Genomic DNA, 23,268 nt, shown 5'->3' with positions numbered 1-23,268 from the left:
TAAAGCCTGGGATATTGGCATTCTGTTCAGGATGCTGTTGCCTGTGCCAATGAGTTCAAGGCTCTTCCCACTTTTTCTTCTAACAGACTTGTGTGTCTGATTTTATGTTGAGGTCTTTGCATGGGCTTCTTTTTAAAAACATTATTATTTTTCTAATTCTTGAAATTAAGATATAATCACATAAGTTTCTTTTTTAACTTTACTCCCCATCACCTCCCATGCATATTCTCCCATTGTTTTCTTTCCTAAATTGATAGCCTTTTGTCTTATTTTTGTTAAATACTGAGATATAGAGAAAAAATATTCATATATAAAATATATGCACATACATACATATGTACATATGTATAATACAGATGTAGATATGTGTTGTTCCTCTTCCCCAGGGTCCAGCCTGTGGTTGAGGGCAGGGAGTTCAGGCTGAGGAGGTGAGAGGAGCAACATCATCCCTCTTGCATGATATTCACTGAGACATAGAAGAAGAAATTATGATGCAGTTATATCTCATAAAGTTGGGCTACCCATCAACTGTTGATCTCTCATTATATCCAGTTTTAGTTTTCTGTGATAGTCTACGTTTGTTATATAAAAAAGACTCCTTGACTAAGATGTGGTAGTGTTACTAATGGATATAAGGATAAGATTTAGTATGCACTAAGGAGTCATTATGCTCTTACAAAGTGGTGCTAGTAGATTGATATTACTAGAAAAAAATAAAATTATGATTCTGGGTGTGATCATAACTATATTTTTTTTTCAGAAGTTTACTGTTAATCACTAATGAACTTTTGGCCACCATAAGAGAGGGCCATAAGTGTGTCATAATTGAGTAAGACTGAAACTTGAAGTTTTCTATCTTGAGCTGACTAGAATGTAAGCAACTGATTTTTAGTGAGTTACTTTTGAGGCATCATTATAAGGATTGCAGTAACGGTCTCTCATAGGAAAGGCTCAGAATTTCATTAGAAAAATGTACTCCCAAGAACACAGATGTCTGATTATTTTTACAGCCTCTTTGAGGCTAGGCAGAACATGGGTCTTTATGAACAGAACTGTGCATGGCTAAGCTTGTGTTAAGCTTGTGGGAATGATGGCCCAAGGTTAAAGTATTGAGCATAAAACACCCCAAGTTATTTGTTGTGATAAAAATGACTGCTTAAATCAGGAAGAATATGAAATGAGAAAGCAGGGGGTTAACAGATGGCAAAGAATAGGATATGGGGAGGTGTTAAGAATTCCAAGCTAATTCTGCAAGAAATGTTTATATGCTGAAGTAAGGGAACAGACAAAATAAAAAACGCTGTGATGATTCTAGAGTACTAAATGGAGTGAAAGACAATGTCTTGAACCAAAAATACCCTTAGATAAAATGCTGCTAAAGGGATGTTGATGAGCGTGTGCTTAGCTTTAGAGCATGTAAAACAGAACATTTCTTTCTAAATTTGTTAGGATACCTAATGCTTAAACAAATGGTGCACTCATATTGACAGTGTTTATGGAAACGTAGAAGAGTGACAGAGTGTTGCGAGACAGCACAGAATATAGTGAACTAAAGGAGGACAGATGCCATGGCCTATACTTATAAACGACTCTCCTTATCTATTCTTGAAGCTAGTTGTCACTAGCTTCAAGTACTCTTTTAGTTGTATTCATTTGTCATTAACAATATGACCAGTTTGTACTGTCACCTTTCGGGACATACTGGTAGGCCATCTACAAGTGTCAACATTGCTGAAATGGAAATCTTTCTTTAGCCTGAAGTGATAGCCGTGGACTTGGTCATATTCACTCTGAAATGAGGAAAATATTAAAATGGAGTAGGACAGTGGTAAATTAATTTATATTCTAGGAAAACACTATTATCACAGTCTATAATAACTGTGGTTTATGTGTATTTTAAGATAAGAGTGAAAAAACACTGGTTGATAAGGAATCACCCTAAAGCATCCTCAAACTTGTTTTCTAATATTTCATTGCCTTATCTGTTAGCCTTGAAGGAAATATTACCTGAAGAAGTGCATAAGCTACAGCCTTGTTTAATCTATGCATGGCTGCGCTTACCAATTTGTTTCACTTTAGATTATATCTGTAGCAGTTTACATTCAATTGCTTCTTGACTATCATTATAGGGCATATAACAAGGTATTTATTTAAAAAGTAATAGAAATATATCATTAAATGGAATGTTACTGTGGACATTGGAGTAGAAATAGAACCAAATGCATCATTTTTAGAGCATAGCCCTAGATTTTAATACAGGGTGTTAAAATGTCAACATTCACATTGTCAGTATTGGTAGTTATACTTGCTCTCAGGAGTAAAAAATGACTCCTTAGATAATTAAAATTTGTTTATATAAAATCATATATAGCTTGAAAAGATTGAGACTGTAATCTTTGGCAATATGAACCACTTTAGGGATATAAAAGTAAGTTGATTAATCTAAAACATTTTCGGTTCATTCAAACATGTTAATATGTACATATAATTCCACAGGGTCTGCTGTCTTCAAGTTACATCATCAACATAGAAGTGAGCTATTCTTTGGGACTTGCCATACATTTTTCACTCCAAAATTCTTAAGCATTTTTATTTTCAACTCTCTATCTCTCTCTTCCTCTCTTCCTCCCACACCTTCCCCACCCCAGTCTCTCTCTCTTTCTCTCTTTCTCTATGTGTGGTGTGTGTGTGTGTGTGTGTATGTGTGTGTGTGTGTGTGTGTGTGTGTGTGTGTATGCCTGTCTCTTTCTCATACACATACATACAGACATACAGACATACATACACATACATGCACACACACAAAGAAACACACACAAACCCAAATCAAGATTATCTACAAATTGGTAGTTTTGAAGCACTTCAAATATTAGAAAGTATGTGAGACAAGAGCAATAAAATGAATAAAATAAGGATAAACTTATATAAGAGCATTAAGGTCACATGTCATGTAAATGATAAGATCATATAAGAAGGGATCTGGGCAGACTATTCTTTACTCTGCCCTCTTTTCTTTAGGAAGAGTTCTGTTAGCTCATCCTTTATTCCTTGGTAGGTTATTTAAAACAATAATTAATAAATTATTCCTCTAACAGTTCTGTGAGTTATTACTTATCAATATCCCTTAGATAATATTTTGCCTACTATTTTCAATCATTTTAGCACGGTAGATCAAGTTACCAGCAGATTCGGAGTCCAATATGGGCTTTCCTCCACTTTCCATGTGAGTCTTTTCTGTATGAGTGTCCCTCTCTCTCTCTCTCTCTCTCTCTCTCTCTCTCTCTCTCTCTCTCTGTGTGTGTGTGTGTGTGTGTGTGTGTGTGTGTGTGTGTGTGTGTATGTATGTATGTGTATGGGTGTGTGTCCATATGTGAATGGAGCATGTACACATAAATATTTATGCATGTTCTTCTGGTGGCCAGAGGTCAGCCTCAGATGTCTTTTTCAGCAATCCTATGTTTATTTGGTTTTGGAAACCAGCAGAATAGAGTGATTATGAATACCCCTAGTTCCACTTCCCAAGTGCTTATATTTTAAACATATTCCACCATACTATTATTTCATTTTTCTTATTTTCTCTACTTGAGATTTGCATATCAAACATGGGTCCTAATGCTTACACAGAAAGTACTTTAGAGATAATACATATACCCAACCCATTATGTAAATTTACAACACATATTGACAATTATTTTTCACAAAGACTTTAGAGGAGACAAACATTCAAACTAAAGCAAAGTTTATTTAAATTTTCTTCTCTCTCTCTCTCTCTCTCTCTCTCTCTCTCTCTCTCTCTCTCTCTCATATGCACAAACACTCAAATCTCTGTTTAGAATATCTGTGTTTCTCTTTTACTACTTGTAAAAAGTAGTGAACAAAACTTCAGATGGATGAAACAAGGACAGCTAGAATTCTTAGCAATCTAAGAAAAACTGTAACTAATGAGTCAGTAAGTTAAGGAAGAAATGCTACCCGCAAGGATAGTCTTAGCAGAAATACACTGTATTCGTTACTTGTCCCACTGATGCTATAAAATACCTGATGAAGGCAACCTGAAGAAGAATCATTTTGCCTTACATTTCTATGGGATACAGTCCATAACGGTTTAGAAAATCTGACTGCAAAAGCAGGAGTTAGCTGGTCACAGTGTGTCTGTGCTCAGAAAGCAGAGAGTGACTAAGTTCATGGATCAGCTCCTTTTCTTCTTTTTATGCAGTCCCTAAGTCAAGCACGGGACAATGGAGACCCTTTCCTGAGGCTTTCTAGTCTCACTTCAATGATCCTAATCTAGAAAATCTTTCCTCACATGTTGGTTGAGAAATTTATGTCTGTGAAGATTATCACATACGCTATAAGATACCGTAGACGCAATAGTGTGTTATACCATTGTCATAGTTATCAGGAGGTCAAGTTGTATGAAACATGACTGACAGAATTATTTTTCCTCAAAAACATGAAGGCCTGAATTATTTTTATTCTTGAAAAAAATCTCATCCTTATTTGTAAGAGGGAAATTATTCTCATGATAGGTCTCTTCATTCAAACTTAGGACCATGATAATAAAACACTGAATACATAAATGATTAGCCATATATTTTACAAGAAAGTGTTTTCAAGCTTTAAATTTGTTTTGCAAGGAATTCGTTGTTTGGATTTATTACAAATGATGTTCTAAACCCAAGATCCACCCATATCCAAAATTTGCTTTAAAAGAGGCAATAAGTAATTTACAGAGCAGTAATTCATATGGTAAGATTCAGTATGATTTCAAAAGAATAAATTTTGATGCAAAACATTAAATTATCTCTATTTTTCCAATATCAAATATGGGATTAAATCTGTACAATTTTTGCATATTGGTACATTATACTATTCTTGAAAAAGGAGTGATAAAACCAAGAATAATAACAAATAGAAATATTAAGATATGATTTTATAGGAAATAGTTATAATAATGAAATCATATTTTCCATGCCTAATAGAAATATATTTAACTCCACACAAACAAACAAATAAAATTTTAGAAGTGATAATGCTAGCAAAGTACTCATTAATAGCTAAATCCTGATTATATTTTTTCAGGAGAATCTACAACCATTATTTTGTTAAACCAGCATAATCCACAACAATCTATAAGCATTGTCTTCATATGCGCAGATAAGTGCAGTCTTCATCCCTCATTAAGGATATTTATCTTTGCAACAGGTGGAAACCATTTAGAAATTACAACCAACCAAAATGAGGAGTTGTGGAGACAAGTTTCCATGGATACAGCTATAAAGCACTCCCACACCTGAGGCTCAGGAAGCATTACATGAAAGGTCACCCAAAGGCCTTAAAAGCCACAGGATCAAGAAGTTTGCAGTGAAGTTGTATTTCCTAGTGATATCAAAAGCTACTCCCATAAAGTATCACCAAAATGACTGCACAAATGTAAAAGTGAACAAAGCTGACACCAGTGCATATGCTAAAGTGAATTGAGAAAAGCCTCTGAGGCCAACAGAATTATAGGCAACTGAGTAAACCTGGAAGCAGGAAAAGTGGTCTTCCCCAGGATAAGCACACACAATGGTTTTTCATTGTCAATTGTTCAGCCCTGAAACCACATTATAGTTTTATACTTACTAGGCATGTTATATTAAGAAATATACATTCATATGCCTATATGTATATATATATATATATATATATATATATATATATATATATATATATATGTAATCACAACTAGTGGGAAAACAGGCAATGACTCCTAAGGAGAGTGGGGAGGGAAATATGGGAGGGGTTTGAGGGAAGAAAGAGAAATATTGTAATTAAATCATCTCAAAAAATTACAACGCCTTTTGATACAAAATTGAGACACAAATACTATTGTAGTTACATTTAACCAAGTACTTGTACTACTTCTTCAGTTCTCTGAGCTTCAGACTCACTGGTTGTTTTGTTTTGTTTCATGGCATTCATCTAGAGCATAGTTATTCACGCAAATAATATTAACCCAAGATGTTAACACATGAGAAGTGACATGGGATAAAGTATAGAAATAAGATGCCAATGTCACATGCTAACCACATAAAGCTAATTAATAATGCATATTTAAGCAGTTCTAGAGAAGTTAAATTAAAAAGACTGAGAGATGAATCACTCCAAGATACCTAAGCAAATACGTACATAAATCTGATGTAATAATAAGCAGTGGATCCTGACAGGAAATTGAAGGATAAAGCATACACATTGATGTCAGATTAAGAACAATTCTTCAACAAAGCTTCTCATAGCAGTGTGATACCATGGAATGTGCAGTTGCAGAGGACAGATTGTATAGGACACAGTCATTCTGGCTGCATTTGCACACACAGGTGGATATCAATAACAGTGTCAAATATTATATTTCATTCTCATTCCAAGAATTAGAGAAAAGAAAGAGTATATGCAGGATTTGTGGCTTGATGTTTAGACTGAAAGGATGCATCAGAGTTCGTGCGACATTGTTTCTATTCTTACTAGGCACACTAACGATATCTGAAGAGAGTTTTAATTACTCCTGTACTTGGTTTTGTTTAACCATTCCTCTATGAGTGACATTTACTTTACAGAGAAGATAGTAATGGTCATGAATAAGTCACATATTTTTAATTCTACAGAATGGTTCTTTTAAAATATATTTACTTTAAACTTAATTACAAAAAATGTTTTTTTTAAATCATGTTTTGTTGGACATGTGATATTTGCGGTGATTCTTTTAATGATCTAGGCTGCATAGATGCTACTGATTCCAACTTTATTTCCCTTAATGCCTATAAATTTTCGAAATGTGAGATAGTGACATGTCGGAAATTGGAAACTGAATCTTAACTGTCAGAGGAAACTTTGGAAGAGAAAGGGGAATCCGCTTGAATCATGGGGAATGTAACAAACACAAGATTGAAGCTGTGCTATGTTGATATTAATAACAACCTGGAGGGTTCTTCCTCATAACTTCATATAAAGTGCTTATCTATAAAAACTCACTCTCTCATAAACTCTTCCATATATAACACTTGTATCCTTGTTCCTCAATTAAAATATTTTCTCTAAGGCTCTATGAAAATCATTCACATTTATGAGACACTACTCTTTTTGAAAGGTAATGTGGAAATAAAAAAAAAACCTAACTTACATGTGAAATTCTTTACTTGACCCTTTCATATCATTTTCCTCAAATCCACATATCTAAGGTATGTATATTCTATCAACATAGAAGTTTTGTACCAACAATCGTATTTTTAGCCCCACAAAAGAAAAACCTATTTTGGCAAAATATTGCTGAAGTTGTTTCCAGTCTAGGTAAATGTAAATTGAAATTATATATAAAGGTAAAAATAAATTCATTATTTTTAAAACTTGCATGTTATTTCTTGATATAAACATGAGTCTAGTGAGACAGAACAATCTTTTTCTACTTTTTAGTTATATTTATTTTTCATCTTTCTTTCTTTGTGTGTGTGTGTGTGTGTCTGTATGTACGTATGTATGTATGTAGTGTATGTATGTATGTATGTATGCATGTATGTATGTATGTATGTGTTCTCTGTTGCTTTATTTGTTTTTTGATACCTGATTTCTTTGTGCAGTACTGGTTGTCATGGAGCTAGCTGTGTAGAGCAGGGTATCATCCTAAAACTCAGAGAGCTGCTACTGATGACCCACAAGGGCTGAGATTAAAGACATTTTCAAATTAAAACTAGCAACATGCCCAGATCAGAGTTTTCCAAAAAAAAATCTTGCAGGAATTATGTCAGATTTGTAGGTTAAAAATAGTTTAAGTTTATTAAATTAAAACTTGGTTCTCTAGTTCTTATAAACTAGTTAATAATGATAACTATGAATTATAAAACAGTAAGCAATGTTACTCAGCTGTGTAATTTATGTTCAAGATACCACAACTTTATTATACTAAATCCTCAGTTTGGTAAATGACATTTCCTCACTCTTAGAACTTTATTTTTAAGTCTAAAACTAATTAAATTTAAAACAAATGTTAATTTGATATGTAGATTTTATGTCTAATAAAACAAATTGAATCAGAATCTACGCCTTAAAAGATGGTTTCACAAAAATCAAAATAACTTGTGTGTGTGCATGTGTGCATGTCTGCACGCATACACACACACACACACACACACACACACACACACACACACACACATACACATTGAGGAACACTGGACTGGACTGCCCCATTACATATAATAAAAATACCAGTGTCAAGTATAACTATTTAAAAATGGAGCCTTTTATCACTATCAGGAAAACCCTTACACTAAATTTATGAATTAGATTATATTGATTATTCACAGCCAGCGTGTAAATAAAGTGTGCAAATGGAGCTAAACCTAATAGGGAATGTATTACATAAGCTTGAGAAGATAATGGATATTAAAAAAAGATAAAAACTTCTCCTCCTTCAAACATAATAGGTAATTATGAGTGCAGAGGAGAAAAACCATGCTAATATATGTGTGATAATATAGAACCAAATTGTGTAACACATGCTGTAATTCAAGTGTACTAGTTGATCAATTAGATGTATCAGTTATCTTCTTTTTGCAGGCCATTATTAGTTTAGGAGTATTTCCTCTCAGGTGATATGTTATTATACAAAACAAGTTCAAATTTTAAACTAAATAATTTGTACTATTGACTGTTCAAGATTTAAAACTGCAAGTTCTGCCTTAGCTAATATTATACTGAATGACACCCTTAGGACTTGGAAATGTCATATGGCTTCAAAAAATAAAAGTCATGAAATGATGGCACTGGCATGCTTGTGGTACAGCCGTACACTACAAGGTATGTGCTAGTGAGAATCTTACTTAGGGATAAGAAAACTAATACAGACTAAGGTTCAGCCATCTCAATATGAGCGCTTCTGGTAGGAGAGAGTTGTTAAGCAACTGCTATCTTCTGCATGGAGAGAGAAGTGAGTATAGAAATATTTATAGATGGTGAAGCTTTGACAAGACTAATAACTATAGAATATACTATGGAAACCCTCTATGTCTCTGTAAGGATTCTAAGGATTCATAAAGGCAGCTGAACTTGGTATAGATCAATAGGGTATTTTTAAATTCAAAGTTCCACTTTCAAAATAGCAAAAGCATTTTTAACTCTGAATGTCCAGACATACTTGGTAAAGGAGGTGGATCACTGCTCATCCCTGATGCCCACGTCTCAGGCAGCACCGTCACTCGCATACCTATGGCCTTCTGAGGAAATGTGAAATTAAGTCACGAGTGTTGCTTGCCATTTTCATTTTTTAAAATTTTTGGAAAACAGAAGTGATAAACTCTTTAAGTAGTTTCCTAAAAACATATATTAAAATGTAGAGTTTCAAAACGAAGAAAATCTCAGTGAACACTTGGAGAAATAAACAATAGGCTGAACGTAGTGATGCTGGCATTCTAAACTCCCACATAAGGCTTTTTTTGTACAGACACAAGCAGCTCTGAGACCTGGAGGAGAAGGGCAGACTTATGGTGACACTTTTCATGACAAGAATGATGCATTTGTGAAAAGGGAACCAAGGGGGCTTGTGTGTACTTCTTGTACTTTGCAATGAGAAAATGTAAACAGACAGATGACCACCCGTAAGCCAAGGAACAGACCCTTGTCAGGTACCACATGCATCTGCCAACACCTTATCCTTGGCCTTCCCACCCTCCAGCACTGAAAGAAATAAATGTTCATTGTTTAAGCCACCCAGTCCATGATAATTTGTTACAGCAGCCTGAACTGATGAACTGACTGAGACACATTGTAATGCAATGAAATGAAATCGATGAAAGAAGATTTATGTGTTTTCCTGGTCAGATTAAAAAACAGTGTCCAAAGAGCACTGAGACAAAAAGAATTGGTTCTAAGTCAGCTTTTAGAGAAAAGGGAAGTTCAGTGTTTTTGTTGTTGTTGTTGACTTTTCTAACCACTATAACACAGCATCTATTGAAGAATAGACCAATAATAATAACTAATGGACATCTGCTCCAAAATTTAATCTGTAAACGGAACTTAAAAATTAAAAAGTAAAGAAAAACTAAAATTACGTTGTTAGCTAATAGGAAGAGCTATTTTTAGGACATTCAAATAACTAGGTTTTCAGAAATACAGATGGCTTGATGAAATTTTATGTATGGAGATTATTTAAATATATTATTAAAAAGCAAATGGAATGATGTAAATAAATATTGTTTTCCTATTATTCCACAGAGCTTCTCACATATTGTATGAGTCCTCATTTAGAAGACAAATGGTAAGAAGGCATGCCTAAGATGTAGTTTTATATTACCTGTCACTGCAAGACAGGGCAAATGTTAATCACTGCCAAATAGGCAATAGAGTACACAAACATAGTGTGTTTACCAGAGGCTCATTAAAGCAGTATATGCAAGAATGTGTTCAGGGCATATGATGGTCATGAATAATTGTGCATCAGCCCATGATAAAAAGGTCAGTGTGTAGCTACCCTTGTATGATGAATAAGACAAAGAGAAAAGGATTATTTGGAATCAGAGATAAATTTTGCAGAGAGTGCCTCATGATAGAATATACAATGGATATATTAGAAGATACCCATGGCCTTGGGTAAGAGAATCAGAAAATTGTGCCCACTCTCGACTGCCATTCCTAATCACTGACATATATGACTAGAATCATGAGAATTAGATTTTATGATTTCCCATGGACACATTTTTCACTTTGAGAGTAGCTCTCCTCCATTTACTCTATGAGCACACACGCACACACATACACGCACGCACGCACGCACACACACACACACACAAACACTCACACACACATATATATGTCTATATGTAATATATATGTTCTTATGTGAAATATTCAAATAAATTTTACCTAAATTGTTTATTTACATAGAGAAAGGGCTTTTTGTATGTTGAATATTTCAAAACTATTTTTGCTCCAGCTATTCATTAACTAGGTTCAACTGTCACTGTAGTGATGCGACAATGTGAAGGGATGTTGTATCTGTACGTTAACAGTAAGTAGATGTTCAGACCTCATATTATAAAATTTTAAATCTCCGCTGTCTTAAGAAGAAAAGTCAATGTAGGTAATTTGGTTCTGAGGAATTCCTTGTTATTTTGTTCGCTAAATTCCCTTTACAGACAATATGGGAGAAACAAAACCCTAGGTACTTAGTAAATTGCCACATTTTAGTTCTTGAAAAAGAATGAATTATTGTCCTCAGTAATAAGTCATCATAAATTCATATTTGTGAAGAACTTGAGACATAATTCAATTAATATGTATCATTGCCACTGGCTACTCATCTGTTTCTTTCTAGACTTTAGCTTTTATGATCACAGAAAATCTTGGGGGTCCTGTGTGCAATTTGAAGCTGTTATAAATTCAAACGAAAAATACTTTTTATTATTTAAAAATGACAAAAGAGTGGCATATTGCTGCAATTCTTCTAAGGACTTTAGCATTTCAGGTTTCAAACATCCGCTAACATAAATATAAAGTCTTCTCTTTCATATGCAAGCACAATCAAGCTCTGTTATATTTTCTGGTAGAACAAAAGTTGAAATAAACTGTGTACCCTCATCACATTGTTTAACCATGAGAAGCAAGAAAGCCACGGAGACCCATGGCTGACATCAGCTAATCAGAAAACCATCATTTCCATTCTGCCTTTCTGAATCTGTATATGGGTCTTATGTATAAGCCAAGTGATTTTCAAAATCAATATAAGACCCACTGGGAGTTGGGAGAAGCTGGAGTAGAGATTATACAAATAAAGAACGCCATTCATAGACCTACTGTCTTACTGTTCATATAAAATCAGATTTTAAATGTTAGTCTATGTAATATATGTAAATTTACACATTTTAATCTCTGTTTTATCTTATATAATTTAAAGTACAAACATTTTAAACTATTACTATACTAAAATAGTTTTCAAATATATACACTAGAAAAACCACTCTTGGTATAACAAATATAATTTGGCATCCACTCCTGACTTTCAAGTATGCTCTTAGATGATAATGAGCTCCTGTTCTAAAATTAGACATAGTAAATAAAGTTATGAACTTAATATTAGTTAAGCTAAAAAAAAATTTACTATTTCCTTGATTTCATGATCTACCTTTCAGTATGGAAAAGGCCATTGGAAACCATTCTCAAGGTCTAACAGGCAAATGAAACACACAACAGATTGAACATATTCATGTATGAAAGTGTTTGTGCTCAAGCTGGCTAATGAACGAGGAAAACTTTGTTAAGGGCTGTTGAACTGATATAGAGTTTATGTTATATGTAGATGAGGTTACAAAAAGTACAGCAAATGGAATTGTTAAGAAACAATCGAAGGAGTGCATTAATGCAAGAGACCAAGTACTTAAAATACTTAAGATGGCATGCCATGAAAGGTTGTGTTGGGACTTTATTTATTATGCGATGATAGCAAGCACTAATAAAATAAACTATCAAAATAATAAATTGTTATGAACTATAGTTATTCTTGTCAGAAACATCAGTAAAATATGTTCCTACTAATGGTGTATATTAAAGAAAATAAGGACTCTTCATGCTGAGACAAAAATAACAGACTTACTTAGCAAAGAGTAAAACTTTTAGGCAGACACAATTCATTAAGATTACATAATATAATAATAAAGTCATATTTTCAATATCACTAGAAGAAGTCATTTGATCTTACATTTGAACTTCTTATTTTGTTCCTTGTAGCAAATGAATTCTAACCTAGTAAGAATTCCTAATGCATAGAAACTTATAGCTAGGAGTGGTAGCACACACCTATAGTATTTGCACTTAAAGAGGCAGAGGCAGATGGATCACTGTGAATTTAAGGCCAGCCTACTCTACAAGTCAAGTCCAGGATAACCAAAGCTGTTCTGGTTTTCAAGAGACACCCTGTCTTGAAAAAATAAAATATAAAAATAAAAAAGAAAGAAAGAAAGATGAAAGGGAAAAAGAAATTTATAAGAAAATTCTGTTAAAAAATTTGCAGTAGGAAAATATACAAAATAATCCATCTAACTGTTTAAAAGCAAAGTAAAATAAAGCATAATAATTAAAAATTAATAAGCAAGGAGAATAAAAAAACAAATTCTTTTATGGTGCAATTGCTGAAGATACTACATACATTTTGCACAATATAAAGAAATATAATTAGAACTGAGCTGGAAACTTTCTCCATGATCGCTAGGTCTCATTATCCTGGAATGTCTATTCAGGCTGCTAGGATGAAAGTATTCTAGAGTCTTACCATGGATGGTAGATATGTCTGCATAGGAGTGCATCATCACTATTCAAGCACGAATAGAGATGTTAGGATGGGGAGGCTATCCTTCACTCCTGAACTTATTCCTATAATGAGGTTATGAGAGGCGAATCATTGCCAGTTGTGTACTTACTATTAAGCTCACGAGAGGTCAAGAATGGTTCCATTTCAATGGTGTAACTTGATTGTAGAATATGCATGCCTGAAAGTTTGGAAAAGGCAAACAATAGAAAAAGAAATAAAAAGAAATAGTAAATAGAAAAATAAAATATCTGGCAACAATAGTATTAGTTTTAAACATAAAATGACATATACAAAGTAATTTATGTGACAGAGGCAGAGTATGACTATAAAGTAATCAAGATTCTTTTTGGGAATAATACACTGTTACTGTTTCTCCCTGGAATTGTTTCAGACAGCTTGGTGGAACCAAGCACTTCCATTTCCCATCTATTCTTCCTGCATTCTCTTTACTGGTTTGCTGATTTGTGCAGCTGAGTCATAGAAGTAATTTCTGTTATCATTGAAATTATTTTAGGTTTGAATCTTTATGGTTGTGTTATAGTTCTAGCATTCTCTAGATACTTCTATGTTGATCAAGTTATTAGAATATGAATACATTGCTTACAAGATAAGCACTATATACTTGTGAAGAGCTTCCTATTTATCATGCAAAATCCCTATGTCATTAGTCTATGTCATAAGACTGTGTAAAGAAATATCATTAAATGAAACAACTGTTCTGTGTTATTCATATGGAAACCCTGTTTTTTTTTGTTTTTTGATTGGTTTGCTTTGCTTTGCTTTGCTTTGGGTTTTGCAAGACAGGGTGTCTCTTGTGTAGCCTTGGCTATCCTGGACTCAACTATATAGACCAGGCTGCACTTGAACTCACAGAGATCCATCTGCCTCTGCCTTCCTGTGTGTAGCTTTTCTACATGGATAAAACTGGTTACTATTTAATGTTTTACTGACCTTAAAGTGATTAGTGAAAATGTCCTTACAAGGGCAGCCAATATAAACCAATATCTAATAGTACCCTAGAAGAAGCAGAACCCCATGTGTTCCTTGCCAGTCTATGACTAAATGTTGACCGACTTAGTCTGTGGAGATCAATTCCAAGCAGCTATAGCTACTGTGACTTCATGATGACAATGGTTATGCCATTCCAAGATATACTTCCATAACCCTTTACCCAGCATCCAACCCTTCTATTTTTTACTCTCTTTACTGTTCCGTAATATGTGCTAAGCCTTGGGGTGGATGATGGAAATGTTCTGTGTAGCACTGGGCATTCAACACATACTTATCCTCTGATGGTTGTTCTATTGTACCTGATAGACATTATGAGTAAGAAGTTTTTAAATTGCTTTAAACAACTTTTATTTACCACCAATTTTTACACTAGTCAACAGTGGCAGTCAGATGGGTAGAAACAGGGACAAGTTATAGTACCTTTGAAGAGGATCCATTAGGAAGCTAAGCCCTACAATAGTAATAGTTTACAGGATAACATGAAACTATAACCCTTGTCTCTTTGCAGAGTGCAGTATTAAAGCCTTCATTATGGGATCATGAAGATTTGACAATGCTTTGGAACTGTTATTTCAACTAGATCATGTAAGTTTTCTTCTTTGACTCCTCATGACCCACTGCCATATCATATTTCATCTTCCATTTATTGTTTCCTTCTTGTGCTGGCTTATCTGAACCTTTTCCAAAGACTCAAATCATTAAGTGGCTGCTGCAAAATGAACTCTGGGTAATTGTCTCTATTGAGACAGTATATGGGAGTTTATCTTTTCCAGAGAGATATTTAATAATAAGTCCAATGTCAACAGCTTGGATTGCTCAGCCTCATGCCTTTCTGGCATTCCTGTTCTTAGAGGGGCAGGATCTCTTCATATGAATTCAAAACAGAGTCTCCTATGTCTGTATTCTGTGTGTTGTTGTTCCTAGCCAGATGCCTCTCTGTGGGTGTTCTTTAGTCTTAGCTGCAAACTGTTTCTTTGGATATCAAGGATAAATTTCTAATGTGTTGGGCTGGAAAGCCAGATCTTAAAATTCATAGATAAGTGGCATAGGTTCTCTACATCACGACCCATGCAATCTTTAACTATTGAACTACATAGTTGTACGTATGGTATTTATAGGCTCCTCAGCTCATAGCTACAAGCCATTGTTTAAGGCCAATGCTGCTGACCAAGCCAGAGTATGTTCAGTTGTGGACTCCACCATCTGCCCTGGATCCTGCTCTTGTTCCCACTGCTGGCCACATCCTCTACTGCTTCTTTCCATGTGCTCCCAATTCACTGTGCACTACTGAAAGTAGTCATGGAAAGGCTACCTGTGAGAAGTTTTCATTGGACCTCATGTTGCAGAACCAGGGAAAGTATAACAGGAGAGTACTTCAACTCAACTCACAGAGTGACCCTAAAGGACTTATTTATATAGGCTAAGAAGGAATATTTGGAGAAATTGTCATCATTTGTTTGGCTAAGCATAGCATTTGTTTCAGACTGTTAATACCCATGAAGACTTGAATTTGAATCAGTCAGTCCCCTAACACCAACCAGAGGACCATGATGGGTGGGTGTAGTACTTCTTTCTAACTGGAGTAGAAATGGTTCATTAAGACTGATAATTTGAAAAAGTCTGAGAGAAACTCTTAGAAAAGCTTGCTTTGAGCTGTGCCTTCGTGAGCCAAGGCAATCAGCTGCATTATTTCACATAGCTATGCGAAGGTACTGGTGACATGTTCAAGGTAGCTGTTGATGGAAAACAGTGGCCTGGATGCCTTATAGATAGAGGGTTATCTTGATCAAATCATATTAATCAACAAGAGAAAGTTCAACAGCTGCTATTCAGAGATTTAAATTGTTCCATTCCAAATATTTTTGTTAACTGGTAAAATAAATAATAAAAAATGCTTAAATAAAAGTATAAATAACTTATCATTAAATTAAATTTACATATTACATAAATGTGTAATATCTGCCCAGTACTCAGAAAGAATTGGATAAATCTACCTACTATGATTCAATTGGCAATGAAAGTCTATGTAGAGTATTAAGGTACTAACTTGGGTTCTGGTTAAGATATAGATACTGTAATCAAACCATACAAATCCAGGCTTACTGTCTCTTTTATCCTGTCACCTGTGGATCTGGGTGTAGACTTCTCAACGACTTCTTCAATACCAAGCCTGCCTGTGCGATGTTTGGCTTCCCACACCAGTGATAATGGACAAAACCACTTAAGCTATAAGCAAGCTCCCAAATAAAGTTTCCTTTTACCACAGTTTTTGTGGTCTTGGTATCGCCTCACAGCAGAAGAACATTTGACTAAAGACTAAGTCATTTACTTTACTGAAACATTTTAGGTGAACATCTTTCTTATATTATTGGGTCTAAATTTCTGAATGAAATTCAGTATCAACCATATCTCATCTCTACTAACTTAAACCCTTTAACTTGATCTAAAAAGATCTTATTCCCTTACCAACTAAACTTTATTGCGAAACTGAACTATCTGGTCTTCAACTTCCATCAGAAACTTAACAAGGAATAAAACTTAAATGCCTGAGTGATCTGGTAGTGTAGGTTAGCATCTTCCAAATCACTATGTATGTAACAATCATATACCTCATGATTGTCTCATAGCTCTCCTTGCTGTAGGTAGTTTGTTTTATCCATGTGTAATAAAATAAATGTATATGTTTAAAAAATAAAAATTTAAAAAGAAAAAAAGAAAAAGGAAAAGAAACAATTTTGAAATATACGTCTAACTCACCATGAAAGTAAAGATATCAACACTGAAGCCAACCAGAAAATTTAACCTAAAACTAGTATTGAAACAGTATTAAGGGACAGATCTTAAAGAGGAAAAGTACATATTTACTTTAAATAACATCAGCAACAAAATTTAGGTGAGTAATTCTAGAAAATGTAAATAATTGTGTATTAAATTTGCATATTAAATATATTTCATATAGTTTCTATAAAATAGATAAATTACTCTATGATAAGAAAAAGTATCCAAATTTTGAGATTTATTTCATTAAATTTTACCATGTTCTATGTTGTTGTTGTTGTTGTTGTTGTTGCTTAACAGCATCTACTGTTACCATGGCTACCCTAGAACTCACTGTGTACATCCGACTGGTCTTTAATAACAGAGATCTACCTGTCTCTGCCTCGTGACTGCTGGATTTGAAGGAATGACACAACACACCCGGTACCATGGGTTTACTTTCATGGTAAAGACTTTTGTTTGAATTTGGAATCATTATTTGTAAGAGTCAAATCAAAGAAATGCACAGAAGTTTTCTGTATATTTCTGATAATAATAGAATAGATAAATCAAGAAAACTATCAGCATCAAATACAACATTGACATTTTCCCTTTAATATATACTGGAACTCAAACCATTTTTAAAAAGGAATGATCTAACCTACCGTAATACATTATGATAGAAATTATAAACTGACTAGAAGGTATGTTTATTGTACATTAGTATAATTAGTAGATTATTAGCCACTTGCTAATCTGAAGTGATCAAAGCCATGAAACAACAACATAAATACTCTAAAAAAAAAAAAACAGCAAAACTGTGAAATCACCATACAAAATAGGGCAGGTCATTATAAATGTTAAAAATTAATTGCTAATATTTTTAAGGTAGAATTGAGTATAGTCTTCATCCCATGAAAATCAGTTAAAGTCAAATCAATGTGAGTTTAATTGTAATCTCTTTGAACCATAACAACCAAATCAGCATTTAACATTCTTCTTTAACATATTTTATTAATTTATTCATATTACATCTCAATTGTTATCCCATCCCTTGTATCCTCCCCTTCCTCCCTCCCTCCCATTTTTCCCTTGCACCCCTCCCCTGCATTTAACATTCTTGATAATGTATTTATGTGCAAGAAGAATAGGTTTATTAAGATAGAAGCACAATATGTTTGGACTGAATTTTTGTTTCTCCAAATCACTCTGCTAAAATAATAATTCCTAATGTGACCATATTTTAAAAAGATATTTATGTAGATATTTATGATTAACTAAGGTCATAACCAATTGTTGTGGTTGAGGAATGATTGGTATCTTTATAAGAAGAGGAAAAAGCATGTACACAGATGAAAACGGCTTTGGACTGAAGTGGGAAAAAATGGTCAACTGCCACCTAAGGGGAGAGGTTCTCAGGAGAAAGCAGTTAGGCTAGCACTTTGATCTTGGATTTCCATTATCTAGATACCCGGATGAATGAATTTTTCTTTAGCCCACCCATTCTGTGCTGTTATGTAGTGGTATCTCAGTGAAAGAAAGCAGGTATTTCCATTAATTATAAATAAGTAAAAGAAAAACTAAGCAATATATTCACTGGGTTTTAAAAGATGTTCATAGTATAACATACATAATATTGTTCCTAGTAACTAGAGTAAATCGGTAATCAACACAATTCAATAAGTCTGCCGTTTTCAAGATGTCCACCATGACAAGAATTTCGGCAGTGTTTAACTCATTCACCACTGCATATATCAACATTGAAATTTTATTGTGCTAGTTTTATAGTGCTAAGAAATACATTTTGGAAATTATTTCCACCCAAGCTAGATAGGCACAGAATTGTTTTAAAATGTTCATACCACTTCTAAAAATGTTAAAAAGAAAATAAAAAGCAGTTGAGCAACAACAAGAAAAATAATCATTAGGGTGTCCTCCCCTCTTACCCACTATCCTGGTAGGTACAGTTTTTCATGGGGACATACAACTTGGACTAGTGTCTCGATATAAGTGAGTATATACCATTTAGCTCTTTTTGCTTCTGTGTGAACTCACTCATTATGACAATTTCTAGTTCAATCCATTTGTCCACAAATTTTGGAAATTCCTTGTTTTTAATAGCTGAATAGTATTCCATAGTGTAAATGTACCACAGTTTCTTTATCCATTCTTCTATTGAGGGACACGTAGGTTGCTTCCAAGTTCTGGCTATTATGAATAAGGCAGCTATAAACATGGTTGAGCATATGTCCCTGTTGTGTGGTAGTGCATCCTCTGGGTATATTCCAAGGAGTGGAATAGCTGGGTCTTGAGGAAGCCCTATTCCCATTTTTCTGAGAAAGCACCAGATAGCTTTCCAAAGTGGTTGTACTAGTTTGCATTCCCACCAGCAATGCAGGAGTGTTCCTCTTTCTCCACACCCTCGCCAGCATGAGGTGTCAGTTGAGTTATTGGTCTTAGCCATTCTGATGGGTGTAAGATGTGTGAGAAGCCTGGGAGAAAGAGGAAATAGAAGGATCCAGCGGGTCCTGGAAAACTACAGGCGAGTCTGGGCCCTGGGGTCCTCCGCAAACTATGGCAACAGCCAAGGAAAAAATAGGCAGTAAACCTCGAACCCCTACCCAGACTAGCCAATGGACAGGACATTCTCCACTGGTGAGTGGAGAAGGAGATCTAACTTCCACACAAACTCTGGTGCCCCATATTTGAACATGTCCCTTGGATGGAGATGCCTGGTGGCACTCAGAGGAAAGATAATAGGTCACCAAGGAGAGACTTGATACGCTATGAGCATATACAGGGGGAGGAGGTCCCCCTCAGACATAGACATAGGGGAGAGGAGGGGAGTATGGGGGAAGTGGGAGGAAGGGAGGAATGGGAGGATACATGAGATGGGCTAACAACTGAGATGTAATATGAATAAATTAATTAAATAAAAAATTTTTTTAAAAAGAAAAATAATCATTAATCTATATCATTTGAAACTGTAGTTGCACTGCAAGACACTGTAGCTTCCATGACAAAATTTTGCTTATTTTATTTTATGTTTATTTTTAGTTACCACTCTCACTTGGAATCCAGCAGCAAGTCTCAGCATCTGTCTCTATCCTCTGTTTAGTGGAGACTCTCAAAGGACATCCATGTTCGGCTAATATCCATTTATAAGTGAGTATATACCATGTGTTTCTTTCTGGGTCTGGGATATCTCATTCAGAATGATCATTTCTAGTTCCATCTAGTTGCCTGTAATTTTCAAGATTTCCTTGTTTTTAATAGCTGAGTACTATTCCATTGTGTAAGTGTACCACAGTTTGGTTGCAAGGGATGAGGCGATTACTGGAATTGGGGTGCATTATGTGAAATTCAGAAGAATCAATATAGTTTTTAAATGATGGGTAGAATACTCTTTTTCCTAATCTGCATCCCAATAAGAATATTTTTATGTTTTATACAGGTTTTGTTTTATCTATGTACTTCTTTGAGATAAGAATTTTAAAAAGAAACATAATATATGTTATTATCAGTGAAAATCCTCCCCACTACAGAGAAGAGTGTATTTCTCAAAGCACTCTAAATTGAGTATTTTAAAAATAAAGTGTAGGCTGCAATATAAGGTGGCTACAGCACAAATGAGTAATAGATGCAAGATGAAGGCAACTATCAGTACCCAGTAAAAGTAGTGTTCTGAAATAGCATCACTAAATAAAGTACCCATAAAATTTAAATTTACTGGAAAAATAAATGGCCACAAATAGGCAACTCAGGTGTGTAATGTTATTAAATTTAGCCCTGTTAGATAAATGGTTTACTTAAAGCTATTACAATTATTTAGTTCAATATATTTATTTTAACAACTCTCTGGACTTTTTACTTATTCTTCTCTTATATATTACATCCCAACTGCATTTCCCCTCCCTTGCTTCCTCCAGCCACTCCTCTCTAAACCCCCCTTTATCCCTGATCCACCCCACTTATTCATTTCCCCTCAGAAAAGGGATCAGGCCTTCAAGGTACGTCAACCAAGTATGGATAAATAAGCTACGATAAGACAAGGCACATATTCTCACATCGAGGCTGAACGAGATAACCCGGCATAAGGAAAAGGGTCCCAAAGACAGGAAAAAGTCAGAGACAGCCCTCATTTACATTGTTAAGAATCCCAAAAGAACATCAAGCTATACAACCATAACATATATCCAAAGGACCTAGGTCAGACCTGTACAGGATCCCTGAACTCTGTGAGTGACTTGAGTCCCAGTCAGCTAATTTTATGGGTCCTGTTCTTGTGCTATTCTTGAGCCCTGTGGGTCACCTTCTTACAAGTCTTCAGAACTCCCATAGCAGTGCCTAATATTTGGCTGTGGGACTCTATATCTGCTCACATCAGCTGTTGGACAAAGTCTCTCTGATGACAATGATACTAGGTCCTGTCCCAGTACATAATGCTTGATGTGGGTTAGTGTATTTTGTGGCTGTGTTGGTATCCCAATGCCTCCTCTTGAGGCCTTTCCCAATTACAGAGTAAAATCCATTCAGGCTCATTTCCCCCATTACTAGGAACATACACTGGTGTCAGCCTTGTAGATTACATAGAGTTTCCAACGCAGTAGGCTTCTGCCTTGGTCTGAAAACTGCCTCCAACCCCAGTCATCTCTCCTAGTATTCTCTCGCACCATTCCCTCCTCCTGATCCTCCTGGTTCCCCTCCCTACCCATGCCCAGTCCACTCACTTCCCCTTCCCAGGAAGATCCTTACGGTAGTCACATTTTCATGCATGGTATTTACCGTTATTGAGATCAGTTTTATTGGTAGCCATGTTTTGTGAGGTAATATGTTTATTTTGTCCTCTTTGATGTGGTCTTGCTTTCCAATTTTCTATAACCAAATTAATTTAATATTAATTTCTCGTTGTTTAAATATGTGTCTTCCAAAAATTCACATATGAAATTAGCGCCACTGAAATATTAAAAAGAAATGTCATTGGTCAATCAGGGACACATGTTTTCATTAGTGAATGAGCTTACTGATAGAAAACCCAAAGAGTCTATCTACACCAGAAAAAAAGGGGGGATGGAGGCACATGTATGAACAAGGAATTGAACAATAAGAGGGATTATGAACAAGGAAAAGGGCTCTGTAAACCTGAAGAGGGATCTAGGTACCAGGAAGAGGCTCTAGGTACAAGGAATTGAGCTCTAGGTGAAGGAGTTATTAACTAGGACTACTATCCAATTCTTAGCAATGTAATTATACATTTTCAGCCTACACAAATGATAAGGCATGTGTTTATAAACTGTGCAATGCATGGTGCTCTGTCATTATATGTTAAAAGCTATATAGCTAAACGCTGAGATAAAAATCAACCATAAAATAATAAAATATGTAGCTGGGTATGCTGTCATAGGACTTTAATGCCAGCACTGGGGAGGAAGAGGCAGTTGGATCTCAGAGAAACCTGTCATGAAAAACAAAAACAAAAACAAAACATCATTATTCACAATGATCAAATTATTATTAAATGTTACATATTTATAGCAATTACATATTTATATGCTTATTAACTATAAGGATATATGTGGGCTTCTTTCATACATATACCAAAGAGTGGTATAGTTTCATTATGTAGTACATAGATTTAATAGCATTTCTAGCAACAATGTTGTGTGTAAGACTTTCTCTGACTTTGAGTGCCTATCGTTATTTGTTATTTATCTATTTTCTTTTAAAAGAGAACACACTTAGTCCTGATGAGACTTTATGAGCTAGGGTGGGTGGGTATGGCAGGGCTCACATTTCCTGAGAAATAGGAGAGGTGGGATGCAAGAAATAAAAAAAAAAAAACAAAAGAAAGAAAACATTTATTTTTAAGAGTCTGAGCGTTTTGATGCATGTTTGTCAGCACATGACTGGTGCCTATGAAGGCTTCCAATCTTCTGAGTCTGGAGTTATAGGCAGTCATAAGCTGCTATGTGATTACAGGCTCCTCTGGAAGAGCAGCCAGTGCTCTTAAACACTGTGCCATCTCTCCAGCCCCTTACCTATTATCTTAGGATAACTACTATGACAGGAGTGAAATGAAATCTCACTGTGTTTTTATTTTCAATAATATCTAAATATATTTACTATTTTTTAGTTCTTTTCCTACTCTTGATGTTAATCATTTTGGC

Source organism: Acomys minous (assembly GCF_964271855.1).
Source record: "Acomys minous genome assembly, chromosome: 11".
Taxonomy (NCBI): Eukaryota; Metazoa; Chordata; class Mammalia; order Rodentia; family Muridae; genus Acomys; species Acomys minous.
Note: the sequence above shows the minus strand (reverse complement) of the source record.